The following is a 21,717-nucleotide window of genomic DNA, read 5'->3' as shown; positions in this document are numbered from 1 at the left end:
TCAATGGTTTTAATCAGGAAAACAATTATATTCTCATATCAATTAATTTCCCTCAGATAATAATTCTAGGTGATCAATCAAGAACTGTTGTGAAGAACAACCAAAGATGAAGATTATAAAAGATTAAGAACCCTAAAAATCAGAGATTTAATAAATCATAAAAACCCTGTGAAAAACCTAAACCTAACAAGCAAACTACTCAGACATGTTTAATGAAGAACAAGACATCATGCTGAATAATAAGCAATAGATATTAAAAAATAAGAAGGGAGTTCAAGAATTCTTCTCTACAAAGCAGTTCTGATCTCTTTCTCTCCCAAAAGCTCTCAATATCTCTCTCTCAAAAACTTGCTAGAAAATAACTTCCGGGTTTTCTAAAACCTAAAAACAATATATATATATATATATATATATATATATATATATATATATATGTCCTAAAACACGTCACAGACTTGTGTTGCAATTTAGGAAAGCTTTGGGTAAAATTGTAAAACTTCCAATTTCTTTTTTTTCTCGTCGGATAAACATAGGTGTCGACCGATGCTCCTTCGGTGCCGGTCGACGCTGCTACTCTGATCCGAGTCCAAGTTCTTTTCCTTCTGTAAAATGCGCCAAAGTCATCCAAATAGCTCCACTTTGCTCCTTCCGTGCCAAATTCCTAAATAACCTGTAAAGACTCAAAAACAATTCTAGAAACAAATGAAAAGAGTCAAAAAGCACACTTATATCATGGTTAAAAACCGTAAAAACCATGATATATCAACTCCCCCAAACTTAGCCTTTGCTTGCCCTCAAGCAAAACAGAAACTTAGACCTGTGAAAGAGGTTTGAAAACATAGGAACTCCCTCAACTGCAGACAACTGATCTTTGCACTCTTCATCGCCTTAACTCTCAAGAACTTACTTTATATACTTTGTCATTTGAAAAGCATCAACATTCCTTACTCAAATCACATAATCCTCTAGAATCTCTAGTCTCACCATTGTCATCTCATTACATAAATTAAAGCAAGTACAGGTGAGTCTTACCTTGGTGTATCGATCAATGATATATGGACTCTCTTCAGACCAAGACATTCTTCATACAATATCCTTTGCTCTCCCTTTTCTCACTTTTAATGAGTTGTTTTTTTTTCCTTTCAAATCAAAGATGTAAGCGAATACCAGGGTCATTGGTAATTTACCTATCCCTCGCTTCCAAGCTTTGTGTGATCATTTGACTCAAGAATAGAATAATGAGGTCATAGATAATTTACCTACCTCTCTATACTGATCAAAATCATCTTATCTTTTATTCTTCTCTTCTTTTTTTTTCTGATCTTTCTATTTTTTTACACAACACTGAAGAGAAGAGAGAGGGGGAACATACTTTGAAAAATTGCACTATCTTGTATGGCCTGAAGAAGAAGTCTAGTCCACTGATTTCCAACCCTAAAGTAAGAGATTAAGTCCGGTTAAAATCCTGATAAAAGTTGAGACAACGTTAGTTTAACTAAATATCCTTTGAATAAGGGCTTTCAGGATTGTTGATACAGCTCATAGTCTTTTCCACACTTCAGTTCTGAGGTCAAGCTTAGTCAAGAGTCATTAGAGTGTTAGCCAAAGAACAGTAGTCATCAGTTAGAGATTATAATTCCAAAAATAAAATGAAAAATTTGACTCAACAAAAACACAAATCGGTTTTGACACAATAAAAACCAAAACTAAGTTAGTAGTTAGTATGAACCTCCTCCAAACTTAAACGACACTGTCTCTAATGTGTAAGCAAGGGAAATTCAAAGAAACAAAAGTGTGTTGAAAATTTTGAATGAAAAGATGAATTTTCTCGGGTTACCCTATGGTGTCGACCGATGCCAGAGTGGTGTCGATCGACACCCTCGGTGAACAGTGAATTTGGCTGAAACTCCTGAGTGGCAGTTAGTCTGTGATCTTGTGTTGTTAGATCAATCCTTTTGATGTTAGTTCTGTTAAGAAGCACTCAAACATAAACACAAGTTAAAAGCAACATGATAGATAGATAATTCATAAGTTCACACAAATTTCAAACACAAATTGACTCAATGCAATAAAAGACAACGTTAGTTTAATTCAATCCTAAAAAGGGAAAAAAAAAAAAAGAAAACCATGATCAGGGGCTAGCAGAAACATCATCGTCATCAGAGACAGAATCATCAGGTGACCTGCACCTAGTATGACGCCTAGTACGACCAAGGCAATGACAACGAGACAATCGAGCAATCGCGTTCCAGATGGCACGCATGGTGGATGTCTGGTACTCCTGGTAGGCGGTAGGACTCATAGTAGCAAAAGGCTGTGGAGGCTCAGGAAAAGGGGGAAAATCAGATGCTGAAGTACCAAAAGAAGAACCAATCTCAAAACCCCCAGCAGGGTTAGGACCATCTAAGTCCTCAGCAGGTGCAGCAGCGGCAGTAGACCGTGAAGTCTGATGGCGACGGGAAGGAGGAACAGTGACAAGGTCAGCAGCAGACGGTAGAAAACGCAACTGCTCTGGATCATCTCCAATAGTAGTGAGGTCTGGTCGGGGAAGGCGTATCAGATGCTCTCCAGTCTCATCCCTGAATCTCCACAACAAACCTGGCTTCATCCAGGTTGTACTCCTCATATACTGCTCATTCATGAGAACCCGCTGTGGCAGCATACTGTACCCATCAGTCAGAACGTTCTTCACTGAAGAATAGCTGTAATAAGACTCCCAACATACTCAATCTTGCGGCCGCAACCCAAAAACGGCTTGCTCTGAAGATCAACCAAGTGATGTGAAAAAACAGCCCCAGAGTTGGGCGCTGAAGGATCCTGCCGCACAATCAAATCCGGAATCAATCGTCCAATCCCAATACCCAGTAGATAAAGCCCAGCAGCTCTAATCTTGTTAGGCTCCATCTTACACTGAAAAGTGGTCCCAATAGCCTGAAGAACGTATCGAAGTGCGGGATGGCGAACATCTGTCTGAACACTCTTCTTAGAGTCATAAACTCCATTTCCTATATAAGACCACAAAACACCAACATCCGAATAGGTCTGAGGCAAAACAGTACCTTCGTAAAACGTGGCCAGTCAAACACATCACATATCTCGTGCAACCTAATCGTGTACTGTTTTCCGTCAATAAAGAAACGCAACCAATCATCTCGTGACTCTGGTGCCTGCTCATTAGCATAAACAACTCTAACACTAGCCATAAACTGTCTGACTAGATCTAGATATCAATCGTACTGCTTAGTGCAAATAGTCCCCAGATGTATCCTATCTATCAATCTCATGACCTCATCATAAATTCCAAGTCTACGCAGAAGAGCAGGATCAACAAACTTGGTTGGTTCAATTTCCACTCCTAACCAGGCATTATACAACATTGTCTCATACTCTCCCCAAACATCTAATGGTCTGTTGATAAATTCAGCCTTCTTAAGTTCTGCAAGAGGGTTTTCCCATACCTGTTGAGTTGGGATTGGCTCATTTTCAGCTTTAGGCCATGGGAAACCAGATTGGATGGGAGAAGGAAGGGAAAGGTCTGGGAGAGGGGAGGGACGACTCGCCGGAGCTGGCGGAGGTGACCGGCGATCTGATCAGTGAGAGGAGGAAGGTTGGTCGGCGGCGGTTCTGGCCTTCTTTCTCTGCGAAATCACTTCAAACCACGAAATTGACACTGGATCCGGGTAGAGGAGAGAAAATCGAGTGGATTAGGGCTTTGAATCACTCAAAACGGATCGGAAACGAGAGAGTTACAGTGAATTGAAGATGTTCGGTGGTTCTGTTGCGAATGGGAGGAAGAAGAAAGCTCGAGGGTTTATATCGGGTCTTCCTCGGTTTTAACGGTATCGACCGATGCCCAGTAAGTGGCATCGATCGATGCTACTTCTGTCGGACCTGGCCCAATGTCAAATTTAGGCCCATTTTCGCAAACCCAAATTGCTTAAACCCATTAAACCTTTCTTCGATCACCTGCGATCTAGTAACGGTGCCGACCGATACCCAGGTGGTATCGATCGATGCTGAGGCTTGATCAATGGTATCCGAAACTTTTTTCTTTGTTTTTTTTTTCTTTTTTTCTGAAACAAAAAAAAAACTCAAAACCACAAATTAATATGTTAGTAATCCTAAAAATTGAAAATAAAAAATCCCTACCAGTGGGTTGCCTCCCACTCAGCGCTTGTTTTAAGTCATTAGCTTGACTTGGCAATGGATTAAGCGGAGGGTCCAGACGCACAATGTGTCCGTCCGGTATCTCTGCTTTCGCCCAATAATGTTTCACCCTTTGGCCATTAACAGTGAACTTCTCTCCTTTGGAATTCAGCAACACAATGGCTCCAAATGGTCTAACTTCTTAGACAGTAAAAGGACCAGACCAACGGGAACGGAGTTTACCCGGAAATAGCTTCAAGTGAGAATTGTAAAGGAGTACCTGGTCATTAGGCTCAAAGTGCCTGGATATGATCTTTTTATCATGATATGCCTTGGTTCTCTCCTTGTACAGCTTTGAATTCTCAAATGCATGAAATCTCAGCTCCTCCAACTCATTCAACTGCACTAACCTTCTCTCTGAAGCTGTCTTGGCATCAAAATTCATTAACTTAACTGCCCAGGTTGCCTTGTGCTCTAACTCCACTGGAAGATGACATGTTTTCCCATAAAGCAGATGAAAAGGTGTGGTGCCAAGTAGTGTTTTATATGAATATGACATGCTTTCCCATATATTTGATATTCTCAAACTAACCCTAGAGCTACTCTCTCAAACAAGAGATCAATGTAGTACTTAGGGGTCGAATCCACAGAGACTTAAGATCAAACACAATGGATTATAGAGTTTTTGTAATTACGCTAAACAATTTAAGTTGTATTAAAAACTAAAGAAGACAATGCAAAATATTAAATCAAGGTGTTGTGAAATCAGGAAATCAAAAAGTTAAGCCTAGGGAATTTCTCAGGTAATTATGAAGTATTAAATCAATAGATAATTAGGGTTAATGCAATAAAAATCAGATCTAGAACTCTAAACTTTTTGGTAAAATAATTCAGTTCTCACTGCAATTATTATCTAAATTTAAAACCAGAAAATCCAAATCTCTTTGTAAAATTCTAAGTTAAAAATCAGCTTTAAAAACAGGTTTAGATAAGTTCACAAAATCACTAATCCAAATCTCTTTGTAAAAAGTAATTTTGTTCATCAATGGTTTTAATCAGGAAAAACAATTATATTCTCATATCAATTAATTTCCCTAAGATAATAATTCTAGGTGAACAATCAAGAACTATTGTGAAGAACAAGCAAAGATGAAGATCATAAAAGATTTAGAACCCTAAAAATCAGAGATCTAATAAATCATAAAAACCACGTGAAAAACCCTAAACCTAACAAGCAAACTACTCAGACATGTTTAATGAAGAACAAGACATCATACTGAATAATAAGCAATAGATATTAAAAAATAAGAAGGGAGTTCAAGAATTCTTCTCTACAAAGCAGTCATATATGCCCATAGTGCATCATCAAACTTTGCAGCCCAATCCTTCCTTGTAGCACCAACTGTTTTCTCAAGAATCTCCTTAATCTGCCTGTTGGAAACCTCTACTTGCCCACTAGTCTGAGGGTGATATGGAGTAGCCACTCTATGTTGAACTCCATACTTTTTCAGCTGCTTTTCAAACACTTTATTGATAAAGTGCTTACCTCCATCACTGATGACAATTCGAGGCACTCCGAACCTTGGAAAGATAATGGTCTTAAACAGCTTAAGAACCACTGCAGAATCATTCTTTGGACATTTAATTGCTTCAACCAACTTGGAGACATAATCAACAGCAACTAGGATGTAATTGTTCTTATAGGAAGATGGAAACGGTCCCATAAATTCAATACCCCAACAATCAAACACTTCAACTTCAAGAATGAAGTTTTGTGGCATCTCATTCCTCTTGCTAATCTGACCTTTCCGCTGACAAGCATCACATCTTGAGACATATTCATGAGCGTCTTTGAACATCATTGGCCACCAGAAGTCTGCTTGGAGGACCTTGGATACTGTTTTGAATGTAGCAAACTGTCCTGCATAGTCTAGGCTTTGCATCCTTCTTCTGCATCAAATACTTCAAAGCAGCATGATCAGTATGAACAATGACTTTGGATCCAACTAGATAAGAACGGAATTTTTCAAAAGCAAACACAACCGCCAACAACTTCTTTTCTGTTGTTGCATAATTTCTTTGTGCATCATCAAGTGTTCTGCTTGCATAGTAAATTGCATGAAGCTTCTTGTCTCTTCTCTGTCCCAGCACTGCTCCCACTGCATAGTCACTAGAATCACACATAACTTCAAAAGGGAGATCCCAATCTGGTGGCTGAACAATAGGAGCACTCACAAGTTCTTGCTTAATCCTTTCAAAGGCTATCCTGCACTCATCAGTGAATTCAAACTTGACATCTTTGCACAGCAAAGCAGAAAGTGGTCTAGCAATTTTGCTGAAATCCTTGATAAATCTCCTATAGAAACCTGCATGCCCAAGAAAACTCCTTACTGCCTTCACATTCTCTGTCATCACCTCTATCTTAGTGCGGTCAACTTCAATACCAGCTTCTGAAACCCTGTGACCAAGCACTATACCATCTCTAACCATAAAATGGCACTTCTCCCAATTGAGCACTAAATGCTTCTCCTCACACCTTGCCAACACCTTGCATAGATTTTCTAAACAGTTCTTGAATGAAGACCCATAAACTGAAAAATCATCCATGAATACCTCCATATAGTCTTCAATCATATCAGTGAAGATAGACATCATGCATCTCTGAAATGTCGTAGGAGCATTACAGAGACCAAAGGGCATTCTTCGGTAAGCAAAGGTACCATAGGGGCAAGTGAAAGTGGTCTTCTCTTGGTCATCTGGATGAATCGGAATTTGGAAGAACCTGGAATAGCCATCCAAAAAGCAGTAGTATGGATTATTAGCTAACCTCTCAAGCATTTGGTCAATGAAGGGCAGCGGGAAGTGATCTTTTCGGGTTGCAGCATTCAGCTTCTTGTAATTTATGCACATCCGGTGTCCGGTGATTTTCCTTGTAGGGATCAGCTCATTCTTGTCATTCTTCACAGCTGTGACTCCACCCTTCTTAGGAACAACATGTACTGGACTAACCCAATTGCTGTCATATATTGGATAGATGATCCCAACATTCAGCAATTTCATGATTTCCTTCTTGACAACATCTTGCAAATTGGGATTCAGCCTCCTCTGATGCTCAATGGATGTCTTAGCTCCTTCCTCAAGATGAATCCTATGCATGCACAAGTCTGGAGAAATCCCTGCAATATCATCAAGAGAATAGCCAAGAGCCTTGCGAAACTTGCGCAGCTTGCTTAGCAGTAAAGTGAGCTCTGCATTGTTTAAGGAAGCATTAACTATAACAGGATAAGAAGAATTTTCACCCAAGAATGCATACCTTAAACCAGCAAGAAGTGGCTTGAGATCAAGCTTTGGAGCTTTCTCTAAACTCCAATCAGAAAAAATTTCAGCTTGTGAAGAAGTACTAACCAATTCCTCTTTAGCAACCAGCTTCTTCACTTGTTCATTAGCATCAAGTAGCTTGACATACCCATCAGCAATGTCATCTAGATGCTCAACCTCTTCTACAGAAGCAACCAATGCTCTTTCAAGTGGGTCTTCAGGATGCAGTTCCTTGAATACCTCTTCAGCAAGATTAGACAAAGTGTCTACATAGAATGTCTGACCAGCAATTGTTGGCCTCTTGACCAGCTTGTCCATGTCAAAGCGAATTTGTAGATCACCAATATTAAACCCAATTTGTCCCCTCTTGACATCAATTATAGCTCCAGCAGTGGCTAAGAATGATCTTCCCAGGATAAGAGGGTCCTTAGGTTCTTCTTCATACTTGAGTACCACAAAATCAGTAGGTATCAAGCATTCACCAATCTTAATTGGAACATCTATAAGTACACCATCATGAATGCGAATTGAGCGATCAGCAAGGATAAGAGTGAGCTTGGTAGGCTTGAAGTCTGTCATACCCAGGCGAAGAGCCACTGATCTTGGCATTAGGCTGACACTAGAACCAAGATCACACAAAGATCTAGCAAATCTGTTAGTGAATATAGTGCAATCAAGAACAAAACTACCTAGATCAGGAAGCTTCTCTGGGATCTTGTTCTGGATAATAGCACTGACTTGAGCTGATATCATCATCACTCCTTGCTCAGAATTCAAATCCTTAGTCACCATCCTCTTGACATATCTCCTAAGCATTGGAGAAGTCTTCACAGCATCAATCAAAGGTATCTCAACAATAAGCTTGTCCATCATTGCCTTGCATTTAGCATCATCTAACTCTTGTTTGGACTTCCTTGGATTCTTGGGAAAAGGAACCTTGGGTTTGTAAACTCTCTCACCAACTGGTGTGGAAGATGTGTCTTTCTGGGTTTCGGTCCATGGTTGGCATCGATCGGTACCAAGGTGGCATCGATCGATGCTGACTTCTAGTGTAGAATCCGTGGTTTCGGGTGGACAGGGTGTCGACCGATGCTCTTCAGTGTTGGTCGACACTAGTTCCGCAGAAACATCCTCATCCTCTTCAACATCAATCAACTCAAGTAGATCATGAGATTGATCCTTCTAGGGTGTAGAATGGAGTTGTTTGCCACTTCTCAAGGTCATTGCATTGCATGAATGCTTGGGATTTGATTCAGTTCTCCCAGGGAGAAATCCCTCTTGCCTTTTGATGGATCCAGCTGTTTGTGCAACCTAACTTTCTAGCTTCTTGACATGAATATTCAAAGCTTCAAACTTCCCATTAAGCTCAGTGTAGACATTGTCAAGCTTCCCATTGAAGGTCACTGTCATCTATTCTTGACCTTGCAAAAGCTGCTCAAGCATAGCTTCCACCCTACTACTCTCAGCTGTTTTTGGAGGTGGGGACTGATATGAATTGTTGCCATAGGTCCTTGTGTGTCCACTTCTTTGTTGCTGCTTTTGATAGTCAGGTTTGGGAGTGAAACCAGAAGAATTGCCTTGAAAGTTACTGCATTGGCTGTTTCCACTGTAAGTTCTGTTACCTTGCTGATTTCCAAACCAATGTCTCTGATTCCCATAGACATAGTTAACATCCTCTTCCTCACGATTTTCTTGATCAGGTTCTGGCTCATATGTCTCAGCTTCAGCAGCAAAGTGAACAGATTTCTTACCCACAAGGAGATTGTGCACTGAATCCAGCTTAGTATTAACAGAAGCTAACTGGTTTGAATCAAACCCTCCATGTAATCTCTTTTGTTCAGCATCAGCTCTCTTAGTACTATTGTTGGAGGCCAAGTTTTCAATCAAAGTTTCAGCATCTTCTGGAAATCTTGTCTTGAAATTCCCATGACTTGCAGCATCTAAAGCCAACTGATACTCCCAGTCACACCCTATGAAGAAAATGCTCAGCAATTGAACCCTTGAGAAACCATGGTGTGGGCAGTCCCTCTGATAAGCTTTGAATCTTACCCAAGCGGCCTTGAAAGCTTCATCTGGTCTTTGTTGAAAGATGACAGCTTTACTCTTAACTCATCTGACATTGCATCATCATAAAAGTAGTTGAAGAAGGCTACCTTGACGTCATGCCAATTTGTCAATGATCCAGCTGGTAACTGCTTCAACCACTGAGATGCCTCTCCTGCAAGGGAGTAAGGGAAAAGCCTTGATACTGGTTACAAGATCCTAAAAATGCTCTATGTGGTCCAAAGGCTTCTCATTGGGCAGGTTAGAGCTCTGCCTAACTAGTTGAAAGTAAGCAGGTTTCAACTCAAAATCATTCCTCTGGAATGGAGGAGGAATAATAGCAGACCGGTTCTCATACACAATATCAGCCCGGTTGTAGTCAGCAATGGTCCTGATCAAGTCTCGGTTGTTCTCCTGTCTTCGAACCGGATTGTTGACATGGTTTGCAGCTCCACGTCTGTCTGCAGGAAGGGGGTGTCAACCGATACCCTGTTGGTGTCGATCGACACCGTCGGCCTGTTCGTCAACTACCAGAATTTGGTCATTTCCGACAGCAACTTCAGCAATAATATTCCCTTCTCCATCAAGCTATTGGCCCTGCTCATTGCACAAGTGGCCCTCTTGATCCCTCAAAGCACTATCCGCATCTGGTCTCAATATGATTGGGTTGACCATCTTGGCTGATTTGGCTGCTTTTGTGTTATCACGCTCTAGTTGTCCTAACACTTGGTTTGTAAGCTTAACAACTGGACCAGTAGGATTCTTCCTAGTGTTAGGCTTAGGCATGTACCTGAAACACACAAGAGAAAAGAAACAAAAGCGTGTAAGTAGAAAATAAAACGAAAAATTTAGACGAAATACAAAACTCAAATCTAATGGTAGATCAAAGAGTCCCCGACAACGACGCCAAAATTTGATATGCTCAAATTAACCCTAGAGCTACTCTCTCAAACTAGAGATCAATGTAGTACTTAGGGATCGAATCCACAGAGACTCAAGGTCAAACACAATGGATTATAGAGTTTTTGTAATTACGCTAAACAATTTAAGTTGTATTAAAAACTAAAGAAGATAATGCAAAATATTAAATCAAGGTGTTGTGAAATCAGGAAATCAAAAGATTAAGCCTAGGGAATTTCTCAGGTAATTATGAAGTATTAAATAAATAGATTAATTAGGGTTAATGCAATAAAAATCAGATCTAGAACTCTAAATTTTTTGGTAAAATAATTCAGTTCTCACTGCAATTATTATCTAAATTTAAAACCAGAAAATCCAAATCTCTTTGTAAAATTCTAAGTTAAAAATCAGCTTTAAAAACAGGTTTAGATAAGTTCACAAAATCACTAATCCAAATCTCTTTGTAAAAAGTAATTTTGTTCATCAATGGTTTTAATCAGGAAAAACAATTATATTCTCATATCAATTAATTTCCCTAAGATAATAATTCTAGGTGAACAATCAAGAACTATTGTGAAGAACAAGCAAAGATGAAGATCATAAAAGATTTAGAACCCTAAAAATCAGAGATCTAATAAATCATAAAAACCACGTGAAAAACCCTAAACCTAACAAGCAAACTACTCAGACATGTTTAATGAAGAACAAGACATCATACTGAATAATAAGCAATAGATATTAAAAAATAAGAAGGGAGTTCAAAAATTCTTCTCTACAAAGCAGTTCTATATGCCCATAGTGCATCATCAAGATTTGCAGCCCAATCCTTCCTTGTAACACCAACTGTTTTCTCAAGAATCTCCTTAATCTGTCTGTTGGAAACCTCTACTTGCCCACTAGTCTGAGGGTGATATGGAGTAGCCACTCTATGTTGAACTCCATACTTTTTCAGCAGCTTGTCAAACACTTTATTGATAAAGTGCTTACCTCCATCACTGATGACAATTCAAGGAACTCCAAACCTTGGAAAGATAATGGTCTTAAACACCTTAAGAACCACTGTAGAATCATTCTTTGGACATGCAATTGCTTCAACCCACTTGGAGACATAATCAACAGCAACTAGGATGTAATTGTTCTTATAGGAAGATGGAAACGGTCCCATAAAGTCAATACCCCAACAATCAAACACTTCAACTTCAAATTCCTAAATAACCTGTAAAGACTCAAAAACAATCCTAGAAACAAATGAAAAGACTCAAAAAAGCACATATATATCATGGTTAAAAACCGTAAAAACCATGATATATCAGTAGGCATGACAAACAAGTTCGTTCATGTCAATAAACATTCTAGACAACTAATGTCTTAGGCTAGGAACGTAAGTCTCTGGCACTAGTTGGTCAGACATTTCATCAAACACCTTTTGGGTGTGGAAATGTCTAGAACCTAGTCCCAATTGATCAGAGAGAAACTAGCATTTCTAACACTAGTCTAGAAGGGAATCATAAAAATCAAAGCTTAAACACTCTACATCCTAAGATCCTCCACCTAATCTATCCCATCCTTAAGAACTACTACACTACTCAGATCCGAAAATCATCATCAACAATACAAACTCAGAAAATATTGAAACAAGCATTCTTAGATAGATTAAAAAGTCAAGAATAACTTGTAAAAGTAATCAAATGAGCGTCGGACGGACGGTGTGAAACCAAACGTCTTTCTTTCTGATATGTGCGATCGAGTCCATGCGCGTCGAATGGAATGCAATGTCATCATGGCTCCGACGGACGGCTGAATCAGACAAGCTGGAGTGCGTGACGGGGGAGCATGGCTCTATCAGACAAGCTGGAGTGCGTGGCGGGGGAGCATGGCTCGATGTTGATTCTATTAGATCTAATATTTCTATCGATCAGACAAACTGGAGTGTGTGGCGGGGGAGTATGGCTCGATCAGACAAGCTGGAGTGCGTGGCGGGGGAGCATGGCTCGAGCATGGTGTATACACATCCACTAAAACGATGATAACTCTTGAACCACACCTCCGATTGGCTTGAAATAAACGGCGTTGGAAAGATAACTCAATTCCCTACAACCTTGATGAAGACATTGAAAGCTAAATCCTACTCGAGTGGAACAGCTCGAACGGATGGCTCGGTTGACGCTTCCGGGAGATGGCTCGGTTGACGCTTCTGGGAGTGTTGTACAGCGGATGGGTCGAGCGATGTGTTCCCGACGTCTCCTAGATACCTGAAATACTCCAAAATTCACAATATACGCAAGGATGATGCAAGAACTACCTAAACATGCAAAATGTATAGAAGTGACTAGAAAATGAAGCAAAACAATGTGTTATCCTAGCTAAATGCATGATAAATATATGCTAAGGAGAGACAAAATATAGACATATCAACTCCCCCAAACTTATTCTTTGCTTACTCTCAAGCAAACAATAAAGAGTAGAGCATGGAAGAGAGGTGTGAAAATGGGGTCTCAGAACCTAAAACATGCTAAATAAAACAGTTAGAGTCAAGGTCCTTGTATTTAGTTCTATGATGCATGGTGAAGGAATTTCATTTGTTTAATCTACACATGCAATCCTATCAATCACTCCCTTTAACATTCATTAACAGAGAACCATGAATCTAGCTAAGCAATGTCATTGAACTCATTTGGCTAGGGTAAAAGGTCAGAGACATAGATGGTCTCCTTCTCAGGTGGTTTTATCAATTCGGAACAAGGTTCTCTCACGAAAAGGAGTTGAGCTTAAGAGAAGGCTAAAGGTTGAAACCAACTTATACATACAAGAGCAGCGTCCTGTCTACCCAAAGAACATTCCAAACCGAATTTGGTCCCATCTCTACCCTTCATCAGAAATTTCATCTCAAATCCATTCTTTCATTCTTTAGACTTGGTCTTAAGAGGAGTTCACATCTTATCATTCTAGCGGATTGGGAAATCTTTACTATCAGTAAGGTTCTTTTTCTTTTCTTCTAAGGACTCTGGACATTTTAAACATTTAACTTTCTTTTCTTTGTCTAATCTTTTCGTTTAATGCCCAGAACCAATAACTCATTATTTCGCTCAACCCAAATCCTTTACTAGACTTGTAAACCTTGAAAACACATCCCCCTCCTAAAGACTTTCTACCCTTAACTTTCTTTTTACTCTTCGCTTTTCTGCACAAAACCATACCCAATACCCAAAATCGAGTTCTCACCTAGTCCTACTAGTCCGGATAACGCGAACTAGAACTACACAGGATCCTACTCTTGTCGGATATAACCTAACACTTTCTAAGAAGCTCAACTCGGAAAAAGGCCTGACACTCGAGAATACAATTGACCTGAAAGAACGGTTGGTTAAGGGTATGGGGAACTGTTCCAAATATGGGAATCAGGTACTTGGATTGACAAGGGTGGTGCAAATGTGAAAGACAATCCAAGTATGTATATGGTATCCATGAGTTCAACTTCAATGCATAACAAGATAATTGCAAGTCAGGATTAGGTTCAGATAGATAGGGAATGACGTCAATTCAAAACATGCTTCAATCTTACATTTTCAAATTCAATCAACATGCATCAAAGAACTAATAACAAGGGCCTTGATCCTATCCTATTGAATTCAGCATGCTACCAAGGTTACAATCATCATCAACTCCTATGCTAAATGCAACAACCCTAAATAACACTAGACTCAATCGTAATATGCAAGTGCAAGCTACATGAACACTCAATTTTTGTGGAAATTTTCGAATTTTTTCAATTTTTTTGGTTTTTCTATGCAAATAAATGAATGCAGACTCAAACATGATATGATACAAAAATATGAAATAAGAATCATAGAACACAACATCAGATACATCATCTCAAACCCTCCCCCAAACTTAAATTACACAGTCTCTTGTGTAAGAAAAATCTGCAGGAGGATTTAAGAATCACAAAAAAAACAATGCAGGAATGAAATGGTAAGTACAAAGGGAAGGTTGGAGTACCTCAATAGTAGAAGAAGGAGTTTGTGCTCGCCCAAGGAGAGGCGTGAAAATGACTATGTCCTTCGCCTTGTTTGGGATCCGCGGGAGTGACTTCAGCTGGTTGGTCGACTTGCTTCTCAACCGCTTGCATGTTCTGGTACATGTTCGGCTGATCGTCACACTGCATGTCATCGACTCTGGACTCACCATGGTCCGATACCAATACAACAACCTCCGTAGGCTGATAATCACCTTGATGTTTGATTTGTTGCTCAACCCCGTGCATACCCTGATGATCACCCTGAGCTTCAACTCGCTGCTCAACCTCATCCTCATGCTCATCTCGAGCTGCAGAACAACGCGCTGATTGATGACTAGAAAAGGCTATGGAGCCTCGCAAACCGCGTCTCTGTCTCTCCCTAGACTCGTGTGACGAGTGACGTGAAGGAACAAGTGAAGGCTGACGCTCTCGAGGCTCATATGAAGATTTACGTGCTGGAGAGGGAATCAGAGAAGGTGTTCGCTCTAGGGTCGCGGAGGGACGTCCGGGCATTGGTCTGGTGTCATCGGGGATGAATCTAGGGATGGCGGTTGTGGATGTTGAACAACTGAACTTACGCATGAATTTTGTGAACGTCTTCGTGAAACTGTTGAACGCCCTGTCTCTTGCCTTCCTTCTTACAGATTTCCTGGGCGCTTGTCCCGAACGCAACTCAGGTTCCTCCTGTTCGTAATCACTGTCCTCCTCTCTTGAGTTAGAAACTGTTACTGGTCTCTTCCCGCGACTCTTACTCTTCGTGAGCGGTTTGACAGGGCTGCTTGACCTTGCTGCTTGTCCTAAACCCTCAACAGCTTCTTCTACAAATTTTTTCATTTCCAAGAAACGCTTTGCCATGTATTTAGGCGATGAGCGTTGTCCACCTACACAATCATACGCCTCTCTCATCTCATGTATGAGCTCAGTACTCTTCCTACTTCTCTGAGACATAATGAACTCAAAGCTAAATGTTAATATGTTAGTGAGCAAGTAGCAAGAGCAATTATGAAATTTAAAACTTGAAAGTGCATAGAGAGGATAAACCGATCGAGTGGGTGACAGCTCCGGGATGACGGATCGAGTGGAATCGAGAGTGGCTCGAACGGTGACAGTTTTGGGATGGTGGACTGAGCGGAACATCTTTGTCGTGTGGGTCGAGTCGCACAGGTTTGACAGTGGCTCGTTTGGTGATTGTGAGATCGGCTTGATAGACATGTACGAGGACGACGGCGAGTGTGGCTAGAGAGAGGCAGTTGGGCGAGTGCAGAGTGAGACTGGCGTTGAACGACTACGGAGAAAGATTGGCTCAAGTGTACAGGTCGAATGGAGTTCAGCGGAAACGGCTCGATGAGGCTTCGCCGGAACAGGTGAGGAAGCAACGGTGGTAGGCTCTGGTCGAGACAACGCTGCTGACTCGAGCGAGAGAGGGTGTTGGCTCGAGTGGAAGTAACAGCAATGGCTCGAGAGTGGATGTTAGAGCGTGACTCGAGCGGATCTTGACGGGGGCAACAGGACCGGAGTAACAGAGATGGCTCGACCGGATATGAATGGTGGAGGTCTCGAACAAAAACGATGGTGCACGACTTGAATGGGGTGTTGGGCGAGTGAGATAAAACGTCGGTCGAGTGGGAGGTCTCACGTTCTGAAGTCTCTGCATCAACTGCACATACCTCCTCCACACCAGATAGTTGCTCGAACTCCTCTGGTCTATCCGTTTCTCTGTGGGAGTCTAGCAGATTCTTGCAGCAAGTGGTCTCCTCATGTAGGAACCCTTCTTCTCCTTCCTTGGTCAAAGCATTCTTGAGATGGTCCTCCTCAGCTAATTCCTTCAACAACTCGTCAGCCAACTGATCCATCTCTTCAATATAGAAGACTTGTCCTCTTATTGCTGGTTTCTTTAAGGTATCCTTGATTTCAAATTTCATAGTGAAGTCGTCCCCCAGATTAAGATCAATATTTCCATTTCTGACATCAATGATGGTTCCAGCAGTCGCTAGGAATGGTCTTCCTAATATCATAGGATCTTTTGGTTCTTCATCCATTTCCAGAACCACAAATTCGGTTGGCACTTCTAAGTCTCTAATCTTGACAGGTAAATATTCTAAGATACCATGTGGAAGTCTCATTGTGCTATCTGCAAGGATGATGGAGATGTCGCAACCTTTAAACCTTGTAAAACTCAACCTCTTAGCCACAGAGAGTGGCATAAGATTAACTGAAGCGCCAAGATCACATAGACACCTATCAAAAGACATAGGTCCAAGGGAGCAAGGTAGAGTGAATGATCCAGGATCTTTGAGCTTCTTGGGTACAATCTTCTTCTGAATGATTGCACTGCACTCAAGACTTAGTACGGACATGGCTTGAACTTCTTTTGATCTCTCCATCACTAAGTCGTTGAGGAATTTCTGGTAGTGAGGAACAAGTGCGAATGCATCCAGCAATGGCATCCTCAATTCAATCTCCTTGACTTGTTTTTCGAACAGAGTTTTATACTTCTCAGTAAGCTGCTTCTTAAACCTCACAGAAATGGTAGAGGTGGCTTGTATGGTGGACGAGTGAATCTCACAGGTTTATCCTTGGGAGCAGTGGGTTCTTTAGTAGCTTGAGGATCAGATTGCTTGGCTGACTCAATTGGATCCTTGAGCACCTTGACGGGATCCTTTATCTGAACTTCATCTTGAAGAAAATTCTCCCCATCTAAACTCTCATTGTCCTCAGTGAGCCGTACATCTACATCTTGGGTGGTGATAGCATGGATAGTAGCATAGTCCTTGGGGTTTTGAACTACTTTTCCAGGGAATTGGCCAGGCTTTGGTGCCGAAGTGGAAGCGGATTGGCCAGGCTTTGGTTCCATATACCTTATCTTCGAATTCAGAGCTTCAAATTTGACGTTCAGATTATTATATGAACATTCCATCATTTGACTAAGGTCAGCAAACTTCTTAGCGGTATCCATAGAACCGCTAGCTTGGTCCTGAAGAAGTTGTTGCATCATTTGCTTCATTTCTTGATCTGGGGCTGTAGTAGGCTGAACTTGTTGAGGGCGGAATCCTGGTGGTAGTCCTGAGGGAGCCTGATAACCCTGCTGGATTTGTTGTTTAGGAACGAATCTTGGATTGTAAGGCACATAAGGTTTTTGTTGCCCTTGCTGTTGTTGTTGAGGTGGATACACCTGATCTTGTGGATTGGCAACGTTGTTACTTCGGTAAGAGAAATTGGAGTTTGCCTTGTATTGGTTGTAACCTTTGTTGTACCCACCCTGATTCTGGACATAGCTGATCTCTCAGTCTGCTCACCCTCCCCATATGGAACTTGGAAAGGATCATCCTCAGATACAAAGTAGATGCTCCTCTGCTGGCTTAGCAAGGTACGGTCAAGCTTCTCATTGACATTCTTGAGGTCTTTCTTGTACTTCTCCTCAGACCCAGCGTCGCCGCGAACTGTGCGGTCATAGTCTTCATTGTAGTTGCCGTCAGACTGAGCGAGATTCTCCACCAGTTGCCATCCTTCCTCAACGTCTTTGTTCAGGAAATTACCATTAGAAGCAGTGTCAAGCAGCATACGGATCTTTGGTAGTAAACCACGGTAGAGAGTACTCAGCAGTGACTCGTTGCTGAAACCATGGTGTGGACACTGGCTATGGTAACCCTTGAAACGCTCCCAGGCTTCACAGAATGATTCTGAGCTCTTCTAAGTGAAGCTGGAAATCTCATTCCTGAGACGTGCTGTTCTGGAATTTGAGAAAAACTTGGCCAATAATGCTTTCTTGCAACCATCCCAAGTGGTGATTGATCCCTTGGTAAGGTTTTTCTCCCATTGATGAGCCTTGTCTCCCAAGGAGAATGGGAAGAGGCGCAACTTGTAACCATCCTCACTCACGCCGTTGATCTTGGTGAGACTGCACAGGTGGTCGAACTTGTCCAAGTGGTCAAGTGGGTCCTCCATAGGCAACCCGTGAAACTTGTTTCCTTGGATCATGGAGATCAGACCACTTTTGATTTCAAAGTTATTGTTCTGCACGGCGGGAGGGACGATCCCAACACGCTGAGTATGAGTGTTCGGTGCATCCCCAACACCAATGTTTCGCGGTCCCGGATATGGTCCATTCGGTTGTTCCATTGTGACGGGTGCGGGATGATCAGTGAGTTGACGAGCTTGTCGTGGTCTTTGTAACCGATTGATATCGTCGATAGCAGGAAGGAGGTTCTGATGTCCTCTTGATCTGGTGTGCATGCAACGTTGCAATCAACAGGTTCCTGAGATGCAAAACAAACAAGCAGACAACCAAAACAAGTCAGTACTCAGAATGAGAAGTGGGATAGAACTTAATCTTGCAAAACTTGAAATATTAAATGTAGCAAAATGAATCCCAAATGGCAACGACGACAAATTGATACTAGGATTTTTGTGTGTCTATCCTAGCAGGTTCAATTAACCTTATGCAATTGTAGTACTTAAGGTGTCAATCCAGTTGGGAAACTTTACTATCACTCAAGATGCAATCAAGGAATCACAAGTTAAGCCAATATAAAAGAGTGTTTGTCTAACAGTCCTAGAATGATGACAATACAAAACGGAAATGTGTTCTAGAACTAGAAATGCGAATGTATGACAGGAAGCGAAAATGAATGAAAACAAAAAACGAGTCTAAGCATGAACTAAAAGGCAAGACACGAAACAATCTCAGGAATGTAATAAATATCAGGAAGAAAGAGGTCCTAAGGATGAAAGTAATTGATGTCGGTGAAGTCTCCTAGTCTACAAAGTGTTTAACATGCCACAAGCAATCTATCCCTAGACAACGAACAACATCTCAACTTAGCTAATCCAATCTCTTGGTAAAAGCTACTCACACTCAACCATTTCCATACCCAGTTCTCGCTAGAGAAACATGGTTGAGCAGGCATGACAAACAAGTTCGTTCATGTCAACAAACATCCTAGACAACTAATCTCTTAGGCTAGGAACGTAAGTCTCTGACAATGGTTGGTCAGACATTTCATCAAACACCTTTTGGGTGTGGAAATGTCTCGAACCTAGTCCCAATTGATCAGAGAGAAACTAGCATTTCTAACACTAGTCCAGAAGGGAATCATAAAAATCAAAGCTTAAACACTCTACATCCTAAGATCCTCCACCTAATCTATCCCATCCTCAAGAACTACTACACTACTCAGATCCAAATATCATCATCAACAATACAAACTCAGAAAATATTGAAACAAGCATTCTTAGATAGATTAAGAAGTAAAGAAAAACTTGTAAAAGAAATCAAATGAAAATACTGAATAAACTCAAAGGTGTCGAAATACAAGGTCTGAGAACGTTTTTTTGGTGGCTAGCGTCAAAACCCTCTGGGAAAGAAAACAATACGAGAATAAAAGATAAGATGTCTCAGCAAAGACTTAACAAAATTTATATATAGTATTCCAACATGGAAAGCCCTAAAACTTAAAACGACAAGGTAAAGCGTCGGTTCGGTAAACTCCTGAAGCGTGTGAAACCAAACGTCTTTCTTCCCGACATGTGCGATCGAGTTCATGCGCGTCGAATGGAATGCAATGTCATCATGGCTCGGACGGACGGCTGAAGAGCGTGGCGGGAGAGCATGGCTCGATCAGACAAGCTGGAGTGCGTGGCGGGGGAGCATGACTCGATCAGACAAGCTGGAGTGTGTGGCGGGGGAGCATGGCTCGATCAGACAAGCTGGAGTGCGTGGCGGGGGAACATGGCTCGATCAGACAAGCTGGAGTGCGTGGCGGGGGAGCATGGCTCGAGCGTGGTGTATACACATCCACTAAAATGATGATAACTCTTGAACCACACCTCCGATTGGCTTGAAATAAACGGCGTTGGAAAGATAACTCAATTCCCTACAACCTTAATGAAGACGTTGAAAGCTAAATCCCACTCGAGTGGAACGGCTCGAACGGATGGCTCGGTTGACGCTTCCTGGAGATGGGTCGGTTGACGCTTCCGGGAGTGTTGTGGAGCGGATGAGTCGAGCGATGTGTTCCCGACGTCTCCTAGATATCTGAAATACTCCAAAATGCACCATATATGCAAGGATGATGCAAGAACTACCTAAACATGCAAAGTGTATAGAAGTGACTAGAAAATGAAGCAAAACAATGTGTTATTCTAGCTAAATGCATGATAAATATATGCTAAGGAGAGACAAAATATAGACATATCACGCTGCATTGGGGGTTCACCATGGCGACGCTTGTTCCGTTCACACCAGATAGCATGAACTGTAGCTTGAAAAAACAAACAAAGAAGATAGCAGGAGGTCCCAGTGAAAGTGGAACTGGAGAGAAGGGAGATGATCCGTGGAAATGAAGTCGTGTAATGGTGGAGAAGAAGTTTCCTTGTTAACACTACCCATACCCAAGAAGAATAAGGACAAGAGAAGAAAAGATGTTCCACCGTTTCAACTGGTGCTTGGCAAAAAACACAAGAGGATGATACGCTTCTGCCCCACACAGCCATGCGATCGCCTGTTGTGAGCCTTTTCCGCACTACAAGCCAAAGAATGAAAGAAAATTTAGGAACAGCATCAGAAAACCATATGGCCTTAGCCCATGGCACCGGAGGTCGAGATTGGCGGAGTTGCAACCAAGTTTCTGATGTAGAAAAACAAGGGAGAAAGTTGTCATTGGAGTGCCTCCATAAAGCCACATCTCCCTCTAGGGAAATGCCTCTAGTGCGGAGGGTGGAAATTTCTTCTTCTATGGCATTCAAAGCAGCCGCCCTGTGTTGACGACGGCAGTGAGAAGCAAGGACTGAGGCAACAGTAGTCGAGGAGGAAATCCCAAGAGCAATAAAACCACAGTTACCAACGACATCAAATAACTGACCCATGGAACACCAATGATCATACCAGAAGGAAATTTGAAGTCCACTCTTAACCTCAATGGATAGGAAAACTTTGGCCTGGGATCGATATTTCAGCAATTTCTTCCACATCCAACTACCAAGAGTAGTGGCATTACTTACAAACCAAAACGAAGACGACCTTATCAGCTCTCGTTTGACCCAGTTTACCCACAAAGATTGGGTGCCTGAAACAAGACGCCAGATGAGCTTAAAACAATTGACCCTGTTAGCCTCTGTTAACGACTGCAAACCAAGTCCTCCCTCTAATTTTGGTGAACAAACATCCTTCCATGCAACTTTGCTTTTCCTCATGTTTAGTTCTGGTCCAGACCTAAGAAATGCAGAACAAAGCTTTTCAATTTCCTGGATACAAGCACTCGGCAATCTGAAAGCCGAGATCCATAAATTTGTAA

At 41.5% G+C, this 21,717-nt stretch overlaps 1 non-coding gene across 1 annotated transcript; it reads left to right on the top strand.

The window, feature by feature from the left end:
- Window positions 1-18,041: 18,041 nt before the first annotated feature.
- On the top strand, window positions 18,042-18,148 carry LOC147942362 (small nucleolar RNA R71). Its single transcript, XR_015560540.1, has one exon. It is a non-coding gene; the product is annotated as a small nucleolar RNA R71 (small nucleolar RNA).
- Window positions 18,149-21,717: the final 3,569 nt, after the last annotated feature.

The sequence above is a fragment of the Camelina sativa genome, chromosome 6, assembly GCF_030686135.1.
Source record: "Camelina sativa cultivar CO46 ecotype springtype chromosome 6, ASM3068613v1".
Taxonomy (NCBI): Eukaryota; Viridiplantae; Streptophyta; class Magnoliopsida; order Brassicales; family Brassicaceae; genus Camelina; species Camelina sativa.
The sequence above is the reverse complement of the archived record's forward strand: the minus strand, read 5'-3'. Positions and strand labels throughout refer to the sequence as shown.